Source organism: Sphaeramia orbicularis, chromosome 8 (assembly GCF_902148855.1).
Source record: "Sphaeramia orbicularis chromosome 8, fSphaOr1.1, whole genome shotgun sequence".
NCBI classification, from domain to species: domain Eukaryota; kingdom Metazoa; phylum Chordata; class Actinopteri; order Kurtiformes; family Apogonidae; genus Sphaeramia; species Sphaeramia orbicularis.
The window spans coordinates 48,651,823-48,676,693 of record NC_043964.1 but is presented as its reverse complement, the minus strand read 5'-3'; the positions used below and the strand labels follow the sequence as shown (position 1 = coordinate 48,676,693).

Genomic DNA, 24,871 nt, shown 5'->3' with positions numbered 1-24,871 from the left:
TATGAAATTTTCAGTGCATTTTTTTTCTTTTTGTATTGTTATGTAAAACTTGAATGGTAATACCTAAAAGCTTCCCATTTGTGGGCCAAATGTTGACATTTTTGAAGAATTCATAGTCATAACATCCTTAATATGCATTTTAAAATGCAAAAATTGAGGTTAAGTTGCGGCATTTGGTGCAGGTACTCATTTCTGGCTAGCTAAAATAAAATAAAGGTATTTTAGGGATAGAGTTATAAAGGTTTGTTATGGTTTGATATATTTCATTGGGGCTAAATGTACCAGTTTTGATTGATTGATTGATTGATTGATTGATTGATTGATTGATTGATTGATTGATTGATTGATTGATTGATTTTTAAAATAGGACAGTTCATATTAATGAACATTTACATGTAAATACGGGAGATTACAGCAGGGGTGTCAAACTCATTTCAGTTCAGGGGCCACATTCAGTCTAATATGATCTAAAGTGGGCCGTACCAGTAAAATGATATAAATAATAGGATAAGAACTTATAAATAAGGTCAGCTCCAAAGTTTTCTCTATGTTTTTTAGTTAAAAAAAAAAGGAAAATTCTATGATGAAAGTGTTTACAACTATGAACCGTACTTTACCATAACATGTACAAATATGAACAAACTGAAAATTCTTAAGAAATAAAGCGCAATGTTAACAATATCACGCCTAAGTTGATCATTTATACATGTGCATCACAAATTAAAGATTTAGTAACAGGCAGAATATTGTTAAAATTCCACATACTTCTCCTAAGACATTTCAGATTGTTCAAATTTGTACAGGTTATTCATATTTTTTGTAAAAGCCTAGTCTGTAAATGTAACTTTTTTTTCCTAATTTTCCTTTTTTGTATACTAAAACAAAGAGGAAGATTTGCAGTTTTCATTATTTATAGGTTATTATGATAATATTTTACTGGTCTGATCCACTTTAGATCGCATTGACCTTAAATGATTTCAATATCCTTGATTGTTAAGATCTTCAGTGTAAATTTTGTATTTCACAAATTCATCCTAGGGGCCAGATTGGATCCTTTGGCGGGCCAGTTTTGGCCCCCGGGCCGCATGTTTGACAGCTGTGGATTACAGCCATACAGCTAATTTCCATCTCAAGTCCCATTGGAAGGTAAAACAGAAAAAAGAAAAAAAAACCTTACAGATAACATAATACCATAACTGAACAAATACATACAAAAAGAAAAACAAGCCACAACACACTGCACACACAAACAGACAAAAGCTGGGGGACCAAGGCAAGCCACTAAGGATTAATTGGTTGAGGTTTACACATGATTATATTGCAAATATTCTTTTGTTGCTATTACACATATCCCTCTATCACTATTGCACACTGTCATACTGCACATAAGCCTCTTCCACATTTATGTGTGAGAGTCAATCTAATTTTCTCACTCGACAGTTTAGCATAAAGACAGAACACTGATTTGCAAAAGGATTTGTCCAATTTGTATCAGCAAAGGTGACTTTATTAGGGCCGTGCTGATTACATTTTTATATCATGGATGGAATGATCAGGGCCACTCATAATGACAAACCCACCAGAATCATTACTATGCTCCAATGACACACTTCCTCTCAGCTCAATTATGTTTTTCATCTCCTTTTTTTCAGTGGACTGGTTTTACAGCCCACAACTTTTCTTTCATCTACCTTTTATCAGGAAAATGTACCTCTAATAAAGTGTAGGATACTTGCCCCACACACCAAAGAACAAACAAAATTAGCATCCTGGTAAACACACTAGCATTTAGCAGCTAAGGAGCAACATCTCCCTCTCAGGAGACGGTATAGAGGAAAACAGACACAAACTGAGATAAAAGAAGAGTAAACTTACATTTATCTGGGGGATACAGGGTGAATCCAAATGTTTAGCAATGCTGCTTTACAAAAAATGCCAATAAATAAAGGAGTTTCTGGAATTTCATTTACTTCCAAGGTGTGTGGAAGGAAAAAAATGTAAGTACATCAAAACTCCAGCAATACAAAGAACAACTTGAATGTAACCGACACATTTTGTCATTAGGGTCATTATAAAGTAGGTTTCAAAGGTGGTCAACAGGGCTTTTCAGTTATTTGGTTAGAATTTAAAGTTGGTTCTTACATAATGAACCTACGCCCATGTTTTCAGGGTCTCCACCAGCTTATATACAACAGCCACAAGCAGAAATGCAGTGAGTTCTTCACTTCTACTTTTGGGCTTGATGATAAACTCAGCTACACTGACACTAACATTTAGAATAAGTGTCTTATTATGACCCACTGTTACATCCTTTTACATGACAACAGCCAGTGGACAAACCCTTAAAGCAGTGGTTCCCAATGTTTTTTGGGTCGTGACCTCATTTTAACATCACAAATTTCTGGCGACTGCCGACACTCAAAATGGAGACACTTCTTTTCTAAAATTAATTTGTTTTTGATCATGTAATAGTTTGCTATACTATGTTGCAAATAAATATTCATTTTAGATGACATTTAGGCTATATACTGTATATAATGCACCTTTTTGGTGTCTGCTTCTCAATTTCTCTTGGAGATGTCTTAGCAGGGCCAAGCGGGAGAAGAAATCTTTGCATTCCCTGTTCGGTCTAGTTTTCTGACTGCAGCTGTGTTGAAGCGTAGTAACGCAAGTGGTCACTTGATTGGGTCATTCAAGATATACCCTCTCAGATATTATATCCCGCATTTTATTTCAACTTGATTTTTATTAAGAGATTTTTTTTTTTTTATTGAGATTGAGTGGAAAGCACATGTCCGCACATGTTGTTTGTGCAGCCGTAGCTTAGCATTCTGCCATTGTCCTAGAGACACAACCCAGCACTGACCGATAGTGTGCTGCACAGGGTCAATAACCAAACAATCGCAGCCCAGGTAATCAAACAAATCACTACAGGTGCTGGAACAGCCCGTGAAGGAGGCAACATGGCGCTGACCATGCATGACTGACAAAGCAGTGACTTAGTACTCATGTGTACTTGACAACGGGCTGTAATGTAAGTTACCAGACAGAACCACTGGTATTACACATGATCTTTTGAGATAGCTAGCAATAAATATTCCCAACAGGTACGCCTTAAACCTGAGCTTGTTTAATGCAAGTCATAAGATGAAGATATGCCAGTCAAGTTCTGGTGATGTTCTTATACGGGGACATATTTCTTAGTGGGACGGCTTAAACACAGAAGGCTGGAACTTCACTCATAAACCTTTTTCATTCTTATCACAAAAACAGTCATCCAGCCTTAAATATAACATTGCCACAGCTTAAATGGAACAGTTGTATTAGTACATTTTACAGTCAACTGTGGTATTTTGTGTCATGTCTCATCTTGTCCTTATCTTATCCATTTTGTGCAGCTTCTACTCCTACTGACGTCAGTATCATCAGAAATACTATCATCATAAAACTGCAAACATTCATATGTGTTGATTTGAGCATCACTGACAATCAGCCTTTTCTGCTGTTTAAGTATAAGCACATTGGTCTACACTAGAATATACCAAATCTTGAGTTGTGGACCCATTTTTATTAGGTTGGAACACAAAATAATGCCATAATACATCACTTTATTTTCCTAATTAAAACAGAAGGGTGTTCTTGTGTCCTGTGTCAGCCTATTCTGTCTTAATGAGTATTATGTTTGGAGGTGCTCATTAATAAAAGCTTAAGACTGAATAAATTGAACAGAACTCTCCAAACAAAGCATTTTCAGTGTCAGGGGAGGTCAGAAGAAAATGTTTAAGAGTTTGAAAAGTGGAGAAGTAGGTTGTTTGTGTAAAGCATTTTAATTTGTTGTTTTGTTTGAACTGACTGTTGACATTATCTTGCTGTCCATGACTGACAGTCTGACAATCTGACATTCCTTCCTCTGCCCATGGGCTTTTCTCTGATGTAGATGACATTAACATTTTTTGATAGTAGACAAGTTTTTTTTTTTTGGGGGGGGGTTTTTTTCTAAAGGCACTTGTATTTTTCTATGTTTGGGTAAGTCTGTGAACCCCTGGGCTACACCAACACTAGCAGCTACAGACACATTTTAATAGCATTAAACAGTATTTGTGTAATTTATGTTAGACTTGGCAACTGACATTGCTGATTTTGAGGGAAAACATCAAAGAATAACAGGTGATTGTGATACTCAGTGTGAAATGGGATAGGATGACATGGGATGACAGAGCCTATCCAGACCACTAGTGGGTTCACCCTGGACATGTTGTCAGTTGATCACAGAGCTGACCTTAACAAACAACCATCCACATTCACATTCACATGCACAGGAGATTTAGACCAGTTAACCTGTTATGGTGCATGTGTTTGGACAGTGGGAGGAAGCTGGAGAACATGAACAGAACCTACATAGACACGAGGAGAACATACAAACTCCTCCAGGCATAAAGGCTGGATCAGGACCATTGTGTTCAGCTGACTGTCTCACAGCGGGAATCACCGGTCCCTGTTAGATGTGACTGCTGTTCTACAGTCATCATCTAAAGCAGGGGTGTCCAAACTTTTTTTAAAGAGGGCCAGATCTGATAATGTGGAGATTGCCAGGGGCCAGTGGTCCCTTCGGATGTTTTGTTAAACAGTAAAAATTACATATAAAAGCACTGTTCTACAACAATTTTATTTTCATTGTCACAATATCATTTTTTTAAATGGCAATGTAACCAAATCTAAGCCACTCAGGTGTGAACAAGTTTAAAAAAAAAGACATTTCTGCCTTCCTTTCACACTGGAGTCAGATAACATAGAACAAACTGTGTGGAGTATCTTAAACGCCCAAGAAGTTGATAAAAATCTTAACCCCACATTCATTTTAAACATGACTTATATGAGTAATCATTACTCATATATTACTCAGTAATGCAAAGTCTGTTAACATTTAAGATGAAAACATATGACTCTTACTCTTGTCTTTCACAAAATCATTCAGAAAGTAATATTTGTGTCACATGTACAAGTACATAACACCAGCAGTTACAGGCAACTAACCTGGCAACTTGGTATCCTGCCTTGGTGGTGAATTCACTGAACTCCCAGGTTCACATGAAGAGTCACTGTTGTGAGTTTAAAGCAGCTTGAATTTGCTTCACTTTTTCAGAACGCTCACTCCCTGCTAGCTTGTCGTATGCGTTAGCATGTTTTGTCTGCTCGTGTCTCTTTACATTGAATTCCTTAAACAAGACAACAGTCTCTTGACAGATTAGGCAAACACAATCGCCTCGATTTTCAGGGGAAAAAAATTGTAATTCCCATCTCTCCTGGAAGCGGCGGCCCTCACTGTCAACTTTCGTTTTTTTATTTACAGACGCCATGGTTAGAAATTAGTGAAAAGGGATCACGGCGAGGTCACAGAGCCAGATAGAGTTAGAGTGGTGCTGCCACCATGAGGTGAAAGGAGAAACTGCATTTTGAACCTTTTATGATTCATGTACTCGGTTCAACAGTCCAAGCGGGCCATAAATAATACATTATAAAACCGAAGCTGCGGGCCGTATAAAATCTGACCACGGGCCGTGATTGGCCCCCGGGCCGGACTTTGGACATGCCTGATCTAAAGCTTTGGCAGTGACAGATTTTGTTTCCACAAGCTTTGTCACTTCAGTTTTTTTAAGATTTTGTTTCACAAGTCACTGAGGTACAATGAGGAACAATTCTAAAGATTATATTGGTTTCAAAGATTTTTTTGAATTTTTGATTTTTTCTGACAAATAAATCACAGTTATGTAAAAAAAAAAAAAAAAATGTGTTATTGCTTTTGGCTATGCCTTTATTCCTTGGTCTTCTCTACCCCACAGAGGTATAACAGGTAATTTGTGTTCGTATTTAGTCTTTTGATTTGGACCAAGAGCGGAGGATTACCAACCTCCTCCAGAAGTTCTGTGAGACTGTAACAGAGGGTAAAGACAGTTGAGTTTATCATGCTAAAATGATTATTAGTGCTGAACACAATCTACTGCTTATGGATGATGAAAATGTCATTAGCTTTTCAAGGATCTTTGCAGGCTAAAGCTTTAATTCATCTTCTGAAAAGTGAATTTGTATAATTTATTTATCCATTAACCTGACCGGCAAATCCTGCACACACACAGTCTCATCAGTGTCATCTCTGACCACAGTGAGATTCCTCTGAGGTTGTGAGTCGGCCTCAAGTTGCCGACAGATCCAAATGAATGACAGCAACCTCTCTGAGCCATTCAGGCTGGAAAGAAGAGCGAGCAGAGGGGAATAGAGCCAGAGAAGAAAAATGAGAGGGATAACAAATAGAAAGAGAAGGATGGGTGACTGGGGACAAGATGTGGAGGAGATGCTGGAGGGAAAGAAAGGAACAAAAGACCGAAGGCAAAGCAAGAAGTGGACGAGCCACGAACAGAGGGAGAAAAAGCCAAAGAGAAGGGAGGAGGAGAGCTGAAAGGGCAAAGATGAGAGAGAATAACCGCAAGAGGAAGGAGAAGATAAAAGGAGACAGGGAGACAAGCAGACACAGATGTGATCAAATATACATAAGAACTGTACAAGCTAAGGATGAACCTGACGGACGAGTATAGTCTGACGCAAAGAAACACAGACGGACGGAAACTGAAGTGACACACTGATAAATGCAATTACACTTGAGACAACCGTCCATGTGTGTGTTTACTACGACACAGAGGAAACTGAAGAAAACTACAGGCAAAAGCAGTGACACTGCTGACCAGTCATCAGATCCAAGAATACACTGAACTGTTTTAATCTGAGAACCTGTGAGAAGCAGCAGTGCTGTACAACTAAACACCACCATAACAGAATGCCAATGACATCTGATGAGATTGATTATGATGGGATTGGGTTTACACTGAATCCCATCTCATCTGTTTGAGAAAACACTCCTCATTCTGACATTCTTTGTCTTCTAAGGAATCAGCCCCAGGTCATCATCACCTCAAACTGAGTCACTGTTTCAACCTTGAACAGCCACTGTCAAAAAAGTTATGGATAATACTTTTCTGGTACCACCCTGTGTTGACGTTCTAAGGTGCTTTATTAACCAGTCAGACAGAATAATCACTATCATCACACCATCACTGTGTGTAACAGGACTGATCACATCTGTCATATTTAAACTGCCAAGTGTTACAAGCAATAGCTGAGTTTCAATAAAATGTCAAGCAAATATGAAGTAAATCTTTGAAGAGTTCCAAAAAATGTGCTGAAATGAAAATGTGAAATATTTGCCTTTTGATACACTGGTTTAGATCCAACAATGTGGTCTGTGTTGTGGCATCAGCAGATGGTGCTGTAGGCTACAGCACATACTTGTCACCAATAGACGAAACAAAGCTGCTGTTTTCCATATAGAATGGTTCTCTATTTTTTCCATCTATAATACAGAGGAATATTTCAGTCTCCTCATCAGCGTGAAAACAATCTACAGACATTTTTTTTAGCCTGTATCAGAAAATCCAGAAGACACAGCAAACTGATGATTAATTACGAGACAGAATCTCAGTATTGCAAAATATATACGAAAAAGGAGTTTCCATTTCCTCTGAGTACACATATAGCAAAAACCAAGTAAATGAAAATGCAAATCCGAGTGCATTTTTTTTTCCTTTTTTTTGCTGTTTTAACATTTTCCAGTGTGAGGTTCCAAAATGCAGATTAAATACATTGATGGAAATGTAGTTACTATAACCTAATTTACATTTACTTAATGTTCTATAATTCAGATTATAAAGCAACCTGCAAACAGCATAAGAGGTACATTCTTCAACAAAGTTTTATATTGTGTTGAAAATGACATTGCAGTAGTTTCATGTGTAGTATAATTTTTCAGAAAGGTGATGTGCTAACAGTTGATGTTTTGATTATGCCACATAAATAAATAGTAATGAAAACATATATGAAAATATATTGGTACATATAAGTTAAAAACAACGTTGAAGGTGGGGGCACAAAACCTTAGAAAAACGGTTCGAGCAAGCTACATTTTGAAAATACTCAATTCAAAAGTCCAAACCTCTTTCTTCAGACATCCCTCCGAAGCCACGCCTCCAGAATACTGGCACACACAATGCTTGTTCCCGAGGCTTCACAAGCACTGCACAGCAACAAATCACCGGTGGAGGCTCTGGCTTTGGCCCCGTACAGCCCCGGCCCTGGCTCGGGCTCCGACCCCAGCTATGGCCCGGCCCCAACTCCGGCTCCGATTCTGGCTGAGGCTATGGCCCTGGCTCCGGACCAGTACGCCCCCAGCTGAGGCTCTGACGCCGGCTACGGCCCCAGCTCCAGCTCTGACCCTGGCTGAGGCTCCGGCTCTGGCTCTGTCCACGGCTCTGTACGGCCCTGGCTCGGGCTCCGACGCCGAATACAGCCTCAGCTCCAGCTCCGACACCGAATACGGCCTCAGCTCCAGCTCTGACCCCGGCTGAGGCTCCAGCTCTGGCTCACGGATCCATGCATACCTCATTCGGTCTCCTCCAACATCTGCACTCTTGCAGAACAGCCCCAGTTCATACATATCTGACTACTGTAACATTTCCTATTTATTTATGTTAGTGACACAACAATTTGCTGGTGAACTTTCCATCCTAATATAACTAACATAGCCAAGCTCTGGTTCTGGCTTCATTTCCTGTGCCAGCGCTCCAAACCTCTGAGAACATATGATTTATGCACGAAGAGGGGTGCACGCAGAAGGGGGGGGACAAATGGCAGTTGACTTTGATAGACATATAACCGTTCAATCACTTCGAGTGGGCACTCAAAATGATTGGATTAGAACGTTTTGGCCAGGAGAACAAAGTCCAGTCTTAAACTGAGGCCCTTTTGATCCAGGACATCAGTTCCATGTCACATACACTATAAAAACCAGCAGTGTGAGCCATACTCAGATCAGCTCAACAAATCACTAGTTACAAAACACAGTGTTTTTATTAAAAACAACCTTTTTCTCGCCCACATGGGTGGTGCCTCCTTCAGACTCAGGTCCTCTACCAGAGGCCTGGGAGCCTGAAGGTTCTGTGCAGGATCTTAGCTGTTCCTAGGACTGCACTTTTTTGGACAGAGATCTCTGATGTTGTTCCTGGTATCTGCTGGAGCCATCGACCAAGCTGGGGGGTTACTCCTCGTAGTGCCCCAATCACTACTGCTCCCACTGTTGCCTTCACAACCCACATTTTGCTCTTGGTATTTCTCGACCTTCTCGTGTTCTTTCTTTCTGATGTTGCCCTCACTTGGGATTGCTGCATCTATCACAACCACTGTCTTCCGGTGTTTACCGACCACCACTATGTCAGGCTGATTGGCCATCACCATCTTGTTAGTCTGGATCTGGAAGTCCCGCAGGATCTTGGCCTGTTTGTTCTCAATCACCTTTGGGGGTGTCTCCCATCTTGGCCCAGAGACCTCCAGTCCATACTCAGTACAGTGTTCCTCTACACCAGGGGTGGCCAACCCTGGTCCTGGAGAGCCCCTATCTTGCATGCTTTAGATGTATCCCTCTTCCAACACACCTGATTCAAATGATAAGCCAATCATTGAGCTCTTCAGAAGTCTGATAACCACCATCAGGTGTGCCAGAAGAGGGAAACATCTAAAACATGCAGGATAGTGGCTCTCCAGGACCATGGTTGGCCACCCCAGCTCTACACTATACCTGCCTCCTGGTTATGCCACTCCATGTATGCCTTGCCTGCCAGCATCTTGCACCCTGCTGTGATGTGCTGGATTGTCTCAGGGGCTTCTCTACATGGCCTACACCATGGACCTTGTCTGATGTGGTAGACCTCTATTGCTCTGGTGTTCAGGGCCTGTTCTTGTGCAGCCATGAGTAGTGCCTCTGTGCTGCCTTTCAGTCCAGCCCTTTTCAGTCACTGGTATGTTTTCTCGATATCAACCACTTCCTCAATTTGCCAGTGTACATGCCATGCAAGGGCTTGTCCTTCCATGATAGCCCCTCTGGCTCCTTGTCCTTACTGGACCTTTGTTGCCTGAGGCATTCACTTAGCCTTTGGTCACTGGGGGACATCTGCTTGATATATTCCTGGAGGTTTGTCAGTTCCTCCTGGACAGTAACTCTGACACTTACTAGTCTTCAGCAGCCCTTCTTTTACTTTGTGTACAGCTTCAGGAAGCTGCACTTAGGGTGAAACCCTCTATGCATGGTAAGGAGCTTTCTTGTCTTGATATCAGTGGCTAGTATCTCTTCCAGTGGCCAGGATATTATGCCAGTGGGGTATTTGATCACTGGTAGGGCATAGGTGTTAATGGCCTGGATCTTATTTTTGCCATTCGGCTGACTTTTCAGGACCTCCCTTACCCTCTGTAGGTATTTGGCTGTGGCTGACCCCCGAACTGCCTCCTCATGATTATCATTTGCCTGCGGGATCCCCAGGTATTTGTAACTGTCCTGTAAATCTGCAAGGTTCCCTTCAGGTAGTTCAACCCCTTCAGTTGTGATCATCTTTCCTCTTCTAGGTACCATCCACCCACATTTATCTAGTCTGAATGACATCCCGATGTCTTTGCTGTAGATCTGACTGAGGTAAATCAGGGAATCAATCTCGCACTCATTTTTGACATACAGTTTGATGTCATCCATGTAGAGGAGGTGGCTGATGGTTGTTCCACTTCAGAACCAGTACCCAAAGGCACTCTTTGTAATGATCTGGTTGAGGAGGTGTAGGTCTATGCAGAACAGCAGGAGAGACAGAGCATCTCCTTGATATATGCTGCATCTGATGCTCACCTGCGAAATTGGCTTTGAGTTGGCCTCCAGGGTTGTGTTCCATAGCCTCACTGAGTTCTGGATGAACTCTCTTAGGGCCAGATCTACTAAGGTCCAAATTTGCGTGTACTAATTTGCGTGCACAATCTAGAATTTTGCATGTGGGGTTGAACCGTGGTTTCCCAGTGATTTACTAAGATTGCTAGTACAAATGTCAACAGGTGCAAAGTCTTGGAGATCACCCTATTTAAATGAGGATTTTGCGTGCGCTACTGGAGACAATACACTGGAAAAACTGCTCTGGGATACACCAGCACTAATGGTAACAGTGCGCTGAAATGATCCAGATGCACGGAAATGTAACTTTGGAGGAGTTTTGTCATAGAAGGTATTGCGTGACTCATTCATTCATTTATTTTTCATTTTAGAGGTGGGTGGTCTCTGTGGGATGTTGGATTGAATGAATGTCAAGCCACATAATTTTGTCACAGTGTAGCCTAATGTCAGTGCACATTTTTAAAAATGTGTTCTCTGTATCTCGTTTCATCATTTCAACTGCAGCCATGTGTGCACAATTGCGCATACAAACTATTTGCACCTCTCTTTGAGATGTGTTAAATATAGACACAGTTTCTATGAGCAAAGTTGCTCTCGGGTTTAATAAATCACTTTGCATGTGCTAAATTAATATATTTACATTTTCTCCTTCAAACACACACATAATTGACTGTAAACACCCCATATTGCATATTCATTGCAGCAAACGTACTAGCTGGATGCAGATGCACTACTTTGCACCTTTGAAAGACACAACCCTTAGTGAGCACTGTTAGTAAATCAGTTTGTAAATTTTTTAGCGTGTGCAGTGAGTTTGTACACGTTTATATACACGCAAGCCTTTAGTAGATCCAGCCCTTAGTGTCCTAATGACATTATACAGCTTTAGGTACTCCAGTATCCGTGTATGGCATTGGGTCATAGGCTTTCTTGTAGTCAGTCCAGACAGTTCACAGGTTGGTGTTTCTCATCTTACAGTCTCGGGCAATTGCCTTGTCAACCAGTAGCTGGTGTTTGGCTCCTCTGGTGTTGTTGCCTATTCCTTTCTGTGCTCTGCTCATGTATTGATCCATGCGCCTACTCATCTTAGCCGCTATGATGACTGATAGGAGCTTCAATGTGGTGCTGAGGCAGGTTATAGGCAGGTAGTTGGATGGTATTGTTCCCTTCCGGGGGTCCTTCATTATGAGGACTGTCCGACCTTGGGTTAACTACTCTGGGTGGTTTCCCGATATTAGCAACTGGTTCATCTGTGCTGCTAGGCATTCATGGAGTTCAGTCAGCTTCTTAAGCCAGTAGGCATGAATCATGTCGGCCCCTGGTACTGTCCTAAATCTGCACAAGTTCCACACAGACATATTGAAGGAGCGCACAATGACCTGAAATACGAAATAGCAGCTGATATAGGGTTAAAAAAACAACAAGTATGATGTCAACCTGGAAGGAGGAGACTGAAGACCCCCTGCCATCATTACGGTCCCGTTTGAGATCACTTCAGGTTCCCGGTGACAACATCAACAACATCGGGGAAGAGATGTTGATAAGACGAACGTTGTTTGCCGCCTTTGTATGGTAGTTCTCAAACACTTACACTTGCTCTCTCTCTCTGTCTCTCTCTCTCTCTCTCTCACACACACACACACACACAAATACATAAAGTGGCCTAAACAGTTTGTTAGCAGCTAAAATAAATAATTTGGTTAATTTTGTTGTCAATGTTGCTCTTAAGTTTGTTAAAAGAGAATATGAGTTTGCCCTCTTGTTAATGTTGCACTTCATGTGGAATTTTTTTTTGTCATTTTTATGCAGAATGTGAACTGATAGAACTGTAATTTGACTTGTGTTGTTTGTTAAAAAACTACCTTTCTGCAAAAAGTGCAATTGATTGACATCTTTATTTCGATCATGTAAATGACAATTTAAAAACAGAAAAATACTCAGTAGAACGTATTGACAATCCATCAAATACTAATGTTTAAAATGCATTTAGTAATATTTTATTCATTTTATTTTCTAATTGATTTATAGCAGCAAAATTATATTATTCCTGTTTTTCTATATTCTATTCACTCCAAAAATTGGGGGAAAAATGTTCAAAAATTCATAATAAACCCATTAAAGACATAAGACATTTTGAGGGGTTTTCTTTCTTCCCATACCGAGCCCAAAAAACCCGAACCGTGGCTTTTGAAACTGAAAACTTACCATTGTAGGACTAACATATATATATATATATATATATATATATATATATATATATATATATATATATAACTTTGTCTGAGTATTTATGGGCTACATGCTAATTTCCCCTGTTTTCATTGTTTCCTAAATATCACCATCACCACAACACATTTATATCAATAATCATTCAAGACAAATTATTATGTTACATATGTTAGATTATATTTGTAGTTACATTCATCTACAAAAATGTCAAAATCTAACAGCTGGAATGAATATGCAGGGTAACTGCTATAGAGACAATATACTATCTCGTCTGGTTATGATCGTACAAACTGGCAGATTTGCAGAACATCACAGACTGTAAACTTCAAAGGAAATGCAAGGTTTCAGCTCATCTCATGAATGAATCTCTGGTCACATTTTAGGGTTACAGTTTGAAGATTCAAAGGAAGAACTGGTGGGATAGCTTGTGATTTGTCTTGATTTCATCACATCTTTGTAGATTTTTACTGTATCAGTTCTATTCCTAGTATATTTCACTAACTGATGTCAGTGCTCAAACCTATAATCATAAAGACTTTAACAACACTGTAGTTAGGGGTGTGCGATATGACGATATTAGATCGTGAAAGATTAGAACATATCGATGATCAGTCAAAGCAGAGAGATCATGGAATTGGGGGGGTTAATACGGGGGGTACGTTCCATGCCATACGTAACCCACAATGAGTCTGTACACACCATACAACCGTAAAAAATGAAAGTGAAACTTTAGACTTGAGTCTCCGGCAATTGTGCAGCTCATTTTCCTTTTCCCTACCTTCGGAAACTTTAATGTGAGGCAGGTGGCAGGTGGGAAATAATGAGGTGAGTCCTCCACGTCCTCCACATACAGGTCTGTTGCATTACTCTCAGAAAAACATCTGGCAACACTGTCCAATCAGCTGAAGAGACAGCATCCCAAACAGTATGAGAGCCAAACTGAACTAGAAGTCCAGCCACACCACAGAGGTAACAGGTAGCCTTAAACAAAAGCAAACAACTTCAACGCAAGTAGCCACTCTTTATGAGAAGAGTAGCAAGTACGTTCCACATTGATACTTTTTTGGAGTGCCTGGATTCTTCTTCTTCTCATTTTTTTGGACTTCTTACTCCATCCAAGAGCACCCAATACGCTGATTACCAGTTGAAAAACCAGAGCTACCAGCCACCTGTTCTGTAAGTCTGGAGGATTATTTGAAACAGGCATTTCTTCATTGATATTCTGTTCTGTCATTTTTTTTTTTTTTTTACTTTTCATTTTTATTGAAAGCTACCTCAAAAACCAAGTGCAGTCTAGTTTTTATGTTCAAGAGTGCGCTTAATCAGAGTGTTGTTGTTTAGATTTTAGTGTGTTTATGTAATTGACACATGTTGGCAAAATTGCACAAACTATTTAAATTAAAAATGTTCTGGAAGATTCTTTGGACTGTTTTTTTTTAGAGCAATGTTTTACATAGAGAAATTGTTTGGTTGCACTGTTCAGAAAGTTGAAAATTAGTCTCAAAGATCAATATAGAGAATCTTGATAAAACTGAAATCGTGATTTTATTTTTAAACTAGAAGCACTCGGAGAGCCCAGACCTCCGCCAAGGCTGATCAGTGGGCCCCCCTGTGGGCCCCCCCACCCCTGATCACCACCAAAATTTAATCATTTCTTCCTTATCCCATTTCCAACAAACCCTGAAAATTTCATCCAAATCTGTCCATAACTTTTTGAGTTATGTTGCACACTAACGATCAGTGGCCCCCCCCGTGGGCCCCCCCCCACCCCCGATCACCACCAAAATTTAATCATTTCTTCCTTATCCCATTTCCAACAAACCCTGAAAATTTCATCCAAATCTGTCCATAACTTTTTGAGTTATGTTGCACACTAATGATCAGTGCGCCCCCCCTCCCCCCCCCCCCCGTGGGCCCCCCCACCCCCGATCACCACCAAAATTTAATCATTTCTTCCTTATCCCATTTCCAACAAACCCTGAAAATTTCAGCCAAATCTGTCCATAACTTTTTGAGTTATGTTGCACACTAACGGACAGACAAACAAACAAACAAACCCTGGCAAAAACATAACCTCCTTGGCGGAGGTAAAAATTGTGATATGATATTTTTGCCATATCGCCTGACCCTAGCTGTAGTTGATGCTGCAAGATCAAATTGACGACTGTATTTGCACTTTTTATGGTGTTGAAATAAAACATAATGTGGGCAGCTTTTACCCTTTCTATGAGAAAATGTTGGTTTATTTGTAGTACTCTTGGTAGCTTAAGTTTTATTTGTTCACAGGAAAACATCACAGGAATCCTTTCAAATGGAGAAACACAACACCCACAATTGTCTCTACTGTCATATGTCATGATGCTTCCCTCTCTGTATCCAGATATAATGCAAGCTTTTGTTTTCCTGATTTTCTCTCATTTCCTTTAACTTTGCATTTTTTGCCCAAAAGGTCTTTTGACAGATGATGTGTGATGAGGAGTTTTTCATCATCTAAAGCTGCTTCAGTGTCAGCAGGTTCTGAACCCCTGGATTCAGCTGAGGACCAGAATGCACATTTCTGTTGGAGGCTGCCAAAGACAGACTGTGCATGCTGTATCCTGTCATATATTTAGTTTTATATTTTGCCGTGCCAAGCTAATGGCTTATGGGCGAACCACAGCAGCTCTGCCAGACACCTTCTTCTCTGCTTATCTACAACTATGCACTTCAGTGTTTACAGCAGAGGATGTTACATAATTGTGTAACTTCAAGGCCACAGTTCAGTCCTTCCAAACAAACTCTGTTGGGTCACACAGTATTCTCAAGAGGAAGCGGTGATCTCCACTGTTTCTGCTCTTGCTCTAAACCCAGCAGCCCTTTCTCACCATCTTCTTTGTGAAATCTCCCACAGCTCTGTCTCTCTGATCACAGCCAGTGTCTCAAATGACTGCAGAGGTGACCACAACAAAAGTACACACAATATCACACTAATCAGTGGCCTAAGCTTCGGATGCCATCCTAAGTCCTCCTGTTTTCTTTTTCTTTTCTGCTGACTGTATTCCCGCTTCACTCCTCAGAAACAGCTTGAAGCAGGCCTTTCTCCAGTTCTGGCACAGCATTAAAACCAGCAGAAAAGTGTAGTTTTGGAGCAGACACCAAGGGGACAAACCTACCGTCAGTGTTGAATTTCCCACAAGCCCTGTCACTTCTTCATTTAGAAATCATTTCAGTCTCAATCTAAAATGGGAAATGCTTAGAAAGCGTGACACTTGGTCTTGCATTAAAGTTCAGCTCCAAATTAAGCTTTAAAAGTAATTATAAAATTATCTTGGTGGCTTTGTACATGTCAGTCCCAGTCCGTCACCAACATCATTACTTTGGCTAAATTAGATCGACTGCATTTAACTGTGGACAACTGCTCTTCATCTACATCATTTCCTAACACAGTATGATAACTGCTTGACAATGTTTGGTCTGCTTGTAACCCCACGTAGAGCCACTGACGTGGGTTTAAATCTCAAATCATTCTGTAATATCTACTTTACGGGTTCCACTTAAGAGAAGATCACTATTATACCAACAGATCAAGCTAGGTCACGGGTGAGATTAGGAATCAGTCTAGCCCAATATAAATGAAACCACTACATTCATGCTAGTTTCAACCATAGAAAAGACGTGGATAGAGTTATCACAAAGTCACTGTGGTTGGGCCAGAATGAACGTTCTCAAACTGCAGACACTCCCCAGTGGAACGTAATGAGACTGTCAGAGTTCATGATGAGAGTGAAACAACTCCTGTCAACAGCAAAGCACCTCTGATGGTTCTGCAACCACCAATAAAGGCTAAATAAGAAGAAGAGTCAGGGAGTGGAGCAACATCCTTTCTGCAGCTGAAATACAGCTCCATGTTTAGTTTCAGGACGGACCAAGAATGACTGTGGTGCTTCACAGAGAGTTCATGTTATTCATTAGGAACAAACTGTGTATCCAACAGCATCCAATAAAATCAGAGGGAATCAAGCATTCTATCTATCTATCTATCTATCTATCTATCTATCTATCTATCTATCTATCTATCTATCTATCTATCTATCTATCTATCTATCTATCTATCTATCTATCCATCCATCCATCCATCCATCCATCCATCCATCCATCCATCCATCCACCCACCCATCCATCCATCCGGCTAGCAAGCAAACAATTTGTGGCATGATGTCTTTGAGTTAAACTGCTTTACTTGAAAAACCCCTTGGTGTGACATGATTTATATGCGATTTATTTTTTATATATATTATCATCTCACTCTTTACAAAAAAAAGCTAATTTACAGGTTATTATATGGACAATTGTATTCATCTAAAGCACCTGCAAAGGTGATTGTTACCTCCGCCAAGGAGGTAATGTGTTTTGCCAGGGTTTGTTTGTTTGTCTGTCTGTTTGTTTGTCTGTCCGTTAGTGTGCAACATAACTCAAAAAGTTATGGACAGATTTGGATGAAATTTTCAGGGTTTGTTGGAAATGGGATAAGGAAGAAATGATTAAATTTTGGTGGTGATCGGGGGTGGGGTGGCCCCAGGGGGGGCCCACTGATCAGCCTTGGCGGAGGTCTGCGCTCTCCGAGTGCTTCTAGTTTTCTAATACTATCCAGAAAAAAATGTAGCAGGTCTATGCACACTTCAGTCTGCTTAACTGTGCCTTGGGATTTTGCTCACCCTCAAGTCCAGGTTTTATAGAGTGGAGTTAAAATACAGTGCATTTATGAGGTGGATTGTATGTGACCATGCAGCATCTGGAAACATCCACTGGGTAGAAGTAAACAGCCTCAGCAGAAAGAATGCTATGGTTAATTACTAAAGAGACTGTTGCCTCTTCAGGCTTAAACAACTGGTTTCTGCTGTGTTTTTCATTTTATTAACAGTGGCGGATCCAGAAAAAATGGGGGGGGCACTATATATGCATACATATGTGATATCCTTCACTGCATTGTCATATTCCTGCTTTGTTTACAGAACACACTGTGCATTACAGTCATATTTCACAACACAATATACACTTTAATCTAAATTAACAATGAAGCTTAGATGTAAACGTCACATCCTGAAAAGTACCGAAGACAATCAGATAGCAAATAGGTTAGCCTTTGGGCCAACAGAGATTTGGCTCAATAGGTAATCTTTCGGCCTGCAATGCAGAAGACTAGGATTCAATTCCCGTTCAAAGCTGCACTTTTTTTCTGCAGACTTTCAAATGGGGGGGTATGGTGTCATGGGCACCAGTAGATAAATCTGCTATTGTATTAATGTCTCTATGAGTAAACATTCAGGTCAGATTTGGAGTCAAATAGTATAAATATGACTCACAGTGATGATAGTTTCATTCTAAACCCCAGTTCAAGAAAAGTTTGATGTAATACTTTGACAATTCAATAACTTGAAAACATTTCCCTTGGGCCACAGCTTTCATAGCTTTTTGTCCTCTGTTCAAAAACATTTGATAGCAGGAATGCAATGGTCTTACCTGGAACAAAGCTTCCCTGGACCACGTCCTTATATGCCCACCAACCCTCATCAAGCTTGGATGTAATAGGCTGAGCTGCAGAAACAAAGAAAGTCTGGATTAATAAAATTATTTTTAAAAATCTGAAAAATAGAAAATGATTAAACTAAATTAAATTTAAATTAAATTAAATTTTAATGGTTTAAGTAGCCGTGAGCTGCCATGTTGAAGCATGTATCTGGAAACACTGGTTGTGAAAAAATGACATAATTTCCTTTCAGTTTCAACCCATAACTTTCAGAAATACTACATTTGTCCTGCTGTATTGAAGTATTGAGTACTGACTAGACCAGTGGTTCTTAACCTTGTTGGAGGTACTGTCGGACCTTGTCGGAGTTTCATTTGTGCATTCACCGAACCCTTCTTTATTAAAAAATAAAATATGATTTTTTTCAAATTCAAGACACAGGCATATGTTTTACTGGTGCACAAAATGAACCGTGCATTAACATCACTGTGTTCAAAGAACAAAACCAATACAGTGCATAACCTCACAACAAATTCCATACCTTTTCATAAAGACACAACCTTTTTTAATACTACCACACTGAAATGGTTTTAATTTTTAACCTTATGTATTCCAATAATGAACTTATTGTATTTATGCTATTTATCATTTTTAACATTTTAACACACCCATCACCTAATTACCATCAGGCTACAATAATAATGAATATTTACTGCAAATCAGTGTGACTGACGGCTTTAGCGTAATACGATTTCTCCATCCGCGACGGTGCGTCTTTCGTCACATGATTGTAACTGACCAGTGCGGTGACCGAAAAATGTAAACAAACGCTACACATGGCTGCCTCCGTGGTTAACAGGAAGTAGCGAAAGTCATAACGACGATGTGGAAAATACTCAAATAATTCATCGTCAGACAAGTGGAAGAGACTATAAACACTTCCGGATGTGTTGTAGTGCTATAAGCAACAACAATACACCGCGTATATTGGATGTCAATCAGAGAAAGAGTCTCCGAAGCCGTTTGTTTACATACACGGACCTAGCCCGACACACACACCCGACTAATGAGTCGAGTGTGTGTCTTGACCTCCGCCGAACCCCTGAGACTGACTCGCCGAACCCCTAGGGTTCAATCGAACCCAGGTTAAGAACCACTGGACTAGACAAAACAACAATACACTAAATTGAACTCAAACATCGAACAACATAATAAATCAGTACATGTGGAATTGAACATTAAACCAACTCTAAAAATCAAGGTTGGGATAGATTTTATCTTTTGAGTTTTTCCATCACACTATAAGTAATTCCAGTGAAGAAACATCAGCCATCCGTCATTATTTGTACCAGTGTCTTCTGATACCAGTGGCAGGACTTTCCCATTAGGACCATTATTAGGATTAGAAACAGCAGAACGTCTGTGAACCACCAGACAATGTGGACACCAGTGGAAAACTTGGACTTCCTGAATAGTGTTTTGTTTTTAAGCTTTTTGGGTGTTGGGCTGTCGTTTGCTTTTACAAATATTTGTACACAGATATGGAAAAAATAAGAATAGTTCAAAGTGCAAAATGCATGCACGGAAGTCCACAGACTTAGGGAACATACAACAGTAATAGCAATGTACAAATACATGGGCAGATTTTAATCAAATACTATCATTCTTGGGGAAGAACACCCAAATGCCTAGGCACAAAAACCTGAAGAATCCTATTAGTGTCAATTAAAACCTACTAATTGTCTATTAATACTGTAGCAACTCACCCGACACGCTACAGAGATGCTTTTCTCCGCTTTTAATAAATGGGTTTTTGTTGGCCATAGCCTACACCTCACAGAATGGCAACAAGCACAACCATAAAACATATGAGCACAACAACCGGTTAACTGGCTTCGGAACTGGAACAACAACAGGGGTCAAACCTTGTCTGCCCAGTAAATTCACAATAAAACAAAACAGAACTGACAGAACACTCTAAACTCTCCCACACTGTAACCATTACACTACATTTAAGAAAAGCAGCACTGATATTGTGACAGGTGGAAGTGTCTGGTATTTATTGTGGAGCTAGAGTGGGTGGGTAACATGCCTGACCACCATCAACACAACCACAGTCAACACTCATGTACTGAGGTGTACACAGCCTCATCTCTGTGAATTCTATTGAAATGTTTCCACTTCACAAGGCTGTGACGTTTCAGTAGTTGTAAGCCAAGAGATATGATTACTTTTGTAATTAAATAATGACCAATCTTTGATCTCTTTTTGTCCTCAATTATTGTCTCTTATTTATTATTGCACAGATTGGCTCGGTTTTCATATTCTACAAGAACGCAGTCTTTGTACTTTGTACTGACCCAACAACAGTAGTACTACAAAAAGTCTGTTTTGTGTCTTTGACTGAAGAAACACTATTACAAATACCTTTTATTAACCCAGTTACAGTTCAACAGCATCACAAAGAGCTGCTGAAACAAGAAGTCAATCAGGAGATTCTCTCAAATATTAAATACTATGACTCATGTTGTCTGTGGTTTATTATTATGGAAATAATTGTGAATTTCTCAGTAGACACTTAGATGTCTTTAGAGGCGCACAAAAATGGTAGGTGTTAAAATGTAATGCTGAATAACAATGAGGTTATGAAGGAGTGCTTATTAACTACTCATTAGGGGACCCCCTCTACCTTTAGGACCAACAGGGGCCCAGTCCGACCTTTTAACAGGCCAGATTCATAATCTCACTCTGATCCGAGCAAATGCATCCCCCTCAGCATATTCAACATTTTCTATATCCTTTTTTTGCTGCAGTTTAATGCACCACAACTCATTGTCATCTCTGTTAGCTCTGATACATATGCAGTGAGGAGAACTGCATTTGGCCCTTACTGGTGTTGGGACATCACACTGAAAAACTGTTCATGCTGAATCATAAACAACATTTTTAGCTAAGTAGTTCATCAAATTAACTCAGGCTTATGTCTTGCTTCCACAGTAGCCAGTGGGCAAAAATGAGTTACTGCAAATTTAAGGAGCAACATAATGTGAATAAAACTTTAAATGTTCAACCTCTATGAATTGTCCATGCTTAAGTTTGTGCTCAGAGCTGGTTCCTGTTTATGCCTGAGCTAAAGTCGGTCTCAGCTCCATTCATGATAACAGCCTATGTACTAGTACCAGTATGTACTAGTACCAGTATGTATTAGTCTCTGTGTCGAGAACACTGGTTAACTTTGATGTAAAAATCCTTTCATTCACTCCTGAATTCATCAGTGTGTCTTTTCTATTCTGGTATTTCTTCTGTTCTGCTACAGCAGCAGAACGCATCGATGCTACTATTATAAGAAATTAATTGATCTAACATCCTGTTCTCTCTGCACTGTGTGTGTTTCCTCCGGGTGTTCCGGTTTCTCCCTGATTAAAAACAGGTACATATGGGTTAATCCTCCTGTCGATGTCCATGACCACATTGCAGATGAAGACCTGGAGTTGGTCCCTCAGGCCTTCAATGGCAGCTCACTGATACTAATGTGCACGTCGATACTGCTAATTCAAGGCGCTGTGTGTATATTATTATGGGTAAAATGCTGAGACATAATAAACCTTGTTGACCTTAACCAGGTTCCAGGAAAGCACAACCCAGACTCCAACAACATCTTAGCATAGGCATAAAAGAATGAGAAAATCTTGCATATAGAACCTTTAAAAATATATATATTCAAGTCATGTATAATCACTAAATGAAAAGCCTTGTGATCAGAGTCTGTCAGTGCTGCTCTTCTGCTCCTCTACATTGACTACAGTGTTCAACCTTGGCTTAGAAATGTAGTTAACATGAAACAAACTTCAGCAAAACCTCAGCACACAGGCATGTATGTTGATCCTGTAATTCAGTCACCTTTTATATGTTAGAAAAAGAAAATAAAATCATGTAATAAAGTTTTCAGCATAGAAACATTGTGTGTGTTGAGTGTGAGCTGTTTCCCTGTGGTGGATCAGCTGTGGCAAATCGAGTCAGGCACCTGTGTTACTGTATTTCCTGTGTGTTTCTGGCCTCAGGCTGCCTCTGATTATTCTGCAGCTCGGTTCCATCCAACCCTACAGGCTGAAACCAGCCCGCCCAGCAGCAGCAGCACAATTAAAACAGAGCCGACGGGATGGCACCAGGACAGTTGGATGGTAGATGTCGAAGCAGGTCACAGATGTACACTCCACAACTCAAACAAGCAGACTGGAAACAAAACGTGGTGCAATCCATTGTGCATATGGTTGTGTTCCATTTCACTTCGCTTAAAGCTTGCTACATACTCCTCAAGAACAGCGTAGTTTCTTCTCACTCCCGGGGCTGCAAGAACATAATGACGTCATTTTGTTCTCACAGCCCTGATTTTGGGAGTTCTCGCAGTTTGACTTTGACACAGACCTTTCATCACATGTGGTGTGTGATGTATTTGAAGTGGGTGTGGTTAACACGGAGAATGCCCAATGAGATCGGCACTTGAGTTTCTTGTGAAGTATGAAATGTCTCAGCCAGAACAAACTTTGTTCTTGTTTTTGCAACCTCAAAAAGACAAACAAATTTCTCTGTTCTCACAGAGCAAGCTTTAGCAATTGTCTTTGGCTGTCAGACTTTAGTAAAAATTTCACAAATCCAGTAAATCAGAACTGTGATGACACACATTCTACACTACCCAAGCATAACAAAAATTTTACATTTCTGTTATATCACAATACAAAATTATATTTCAATCATTTTCATTATTTTATCAGTCCTAGTGCCATGTTAATATGTGAAATGTTTATTATTAGGACATGTTTCACATTATGACAAGATGATTTTAATACAATGAAAATAGTCTACATTTCCATGATTTTAACAACAACTAAACACATTCTAATGAGACATATTACTACGAAAATGTTATGTGTTTTGTAATACTACTGCACATTTTACATTCTACGTCATTATTTGTTGTCATGTCATAAGTTTGACTTATTTTAGGGATGCACCAATACCACTTTTTTCCAGACCAAGTACGAGTACGAGTACTTACATTTGAGTACTTGCCGATGCCAAGTACCGATACGAGTACTTAATAATCCCATTCCAGTTCTTAGTTCCTTTTGTAAATGTCCTTTGTTGTCGTTGTCATTAGTCTGACTGGAAAAAAGTGCTGCTGCTGACATTTAATGTGTTGGAATGAGCGTTTCTCAATTAATCCACCAGGGGGCACCACTCTTAATTAACCATACTGGACAAATACCACGAAGAAGAGTAAAGTTTTTTGAGAAGATAAATCACTTCTAAATTTTACTCTCTCTCTCATCTTCACTTTAATGTTCAGACCATAGGACTAGAAAGCTCACAGCAACATTAGTAGTTGTGAGTTGTAGAGTTCTTCATGTGACTTTAACGCAAACACACATTATACCATTACATACCAACATAGTCTCACCCCAAATAGTCAGAAATCAACGCATATGGACAGAGCCCCATAGCGGCACTATTTGACGCAGGGGGTACGAAGGGGTACACACCGCGGAGAGGTGAAGTTTTCTCGTGTGAGAAGCTCCGGAGAGAAAACACGTGTCAAAGGTAAACGCAGAAAACTCTTCTGAAACTGTAATAAACATCCCTGTGCTCTACATCTCACAACTACTACTAATGTTTCAGTGAGCAGCAGAAGAACGTCAGAGCAGAGTAAACATTAGCGGCAGCTCTGCTAACTCATATTACCTCCTGACATATCTGTGAATTAAAAGAAGACTGCTGATAATATGGAGATGGAAACAGTCTGTGATAGAAAAACGTGTGTGTGATTAAGAGAGAGCGCGTAAAAAACTCAGTTCACTTGTTTTAGGGAACCACGCTAAGGTGGAGGCTGATGAGCTTTTACCAGAACATTAGTTCATCAATCTGGCTCGAAATGCTCTGCAGACTATGTATTAGTAATGAGGAAAAATGTATGTAGAACACAGTCTCATCCCAAGTCAGTCCCAGTCTGTGTGTGTGAGGACAGCTTCCGCGTCAACCAATCAAAGGGCGCCGGGTGGATAGTGCAGGAGACAGTAGGCAGGAGAGAGAGAGAGAGAGAGAGAAAGAGAGAGAGAGAGAGGCACGGCTGCATCTGAGCCGAAATAACCCAGTTTTAAATTGATTTCTTAATATCGGCCTGTCGGATTAAAAAAAGGCTGATACCGATATACGTCAAATTTCCAAATATCGGCGCGGATAACCGGCCGATAATCAGTCGACCTCTATTATATATTATTACTATATTGGTTTAAATGTAAAAACTCACTCATTTTGAAACGTCTTTGAAACAT

At 40.0% G+C, this 24,871-nt stretch overlaps 1 pseudogene; it reads right to left on the bottom strand.

Moving 5' to 3' along the window:
- The window catches only part of LOC115424370 (carbonic anhydrase-related protein 10-like), a 195,821-nt pseudogene that overhangs the window by 167,404 nt on the left and 3,546 nt on the right, over window positions 1-24,871 (bottom strand).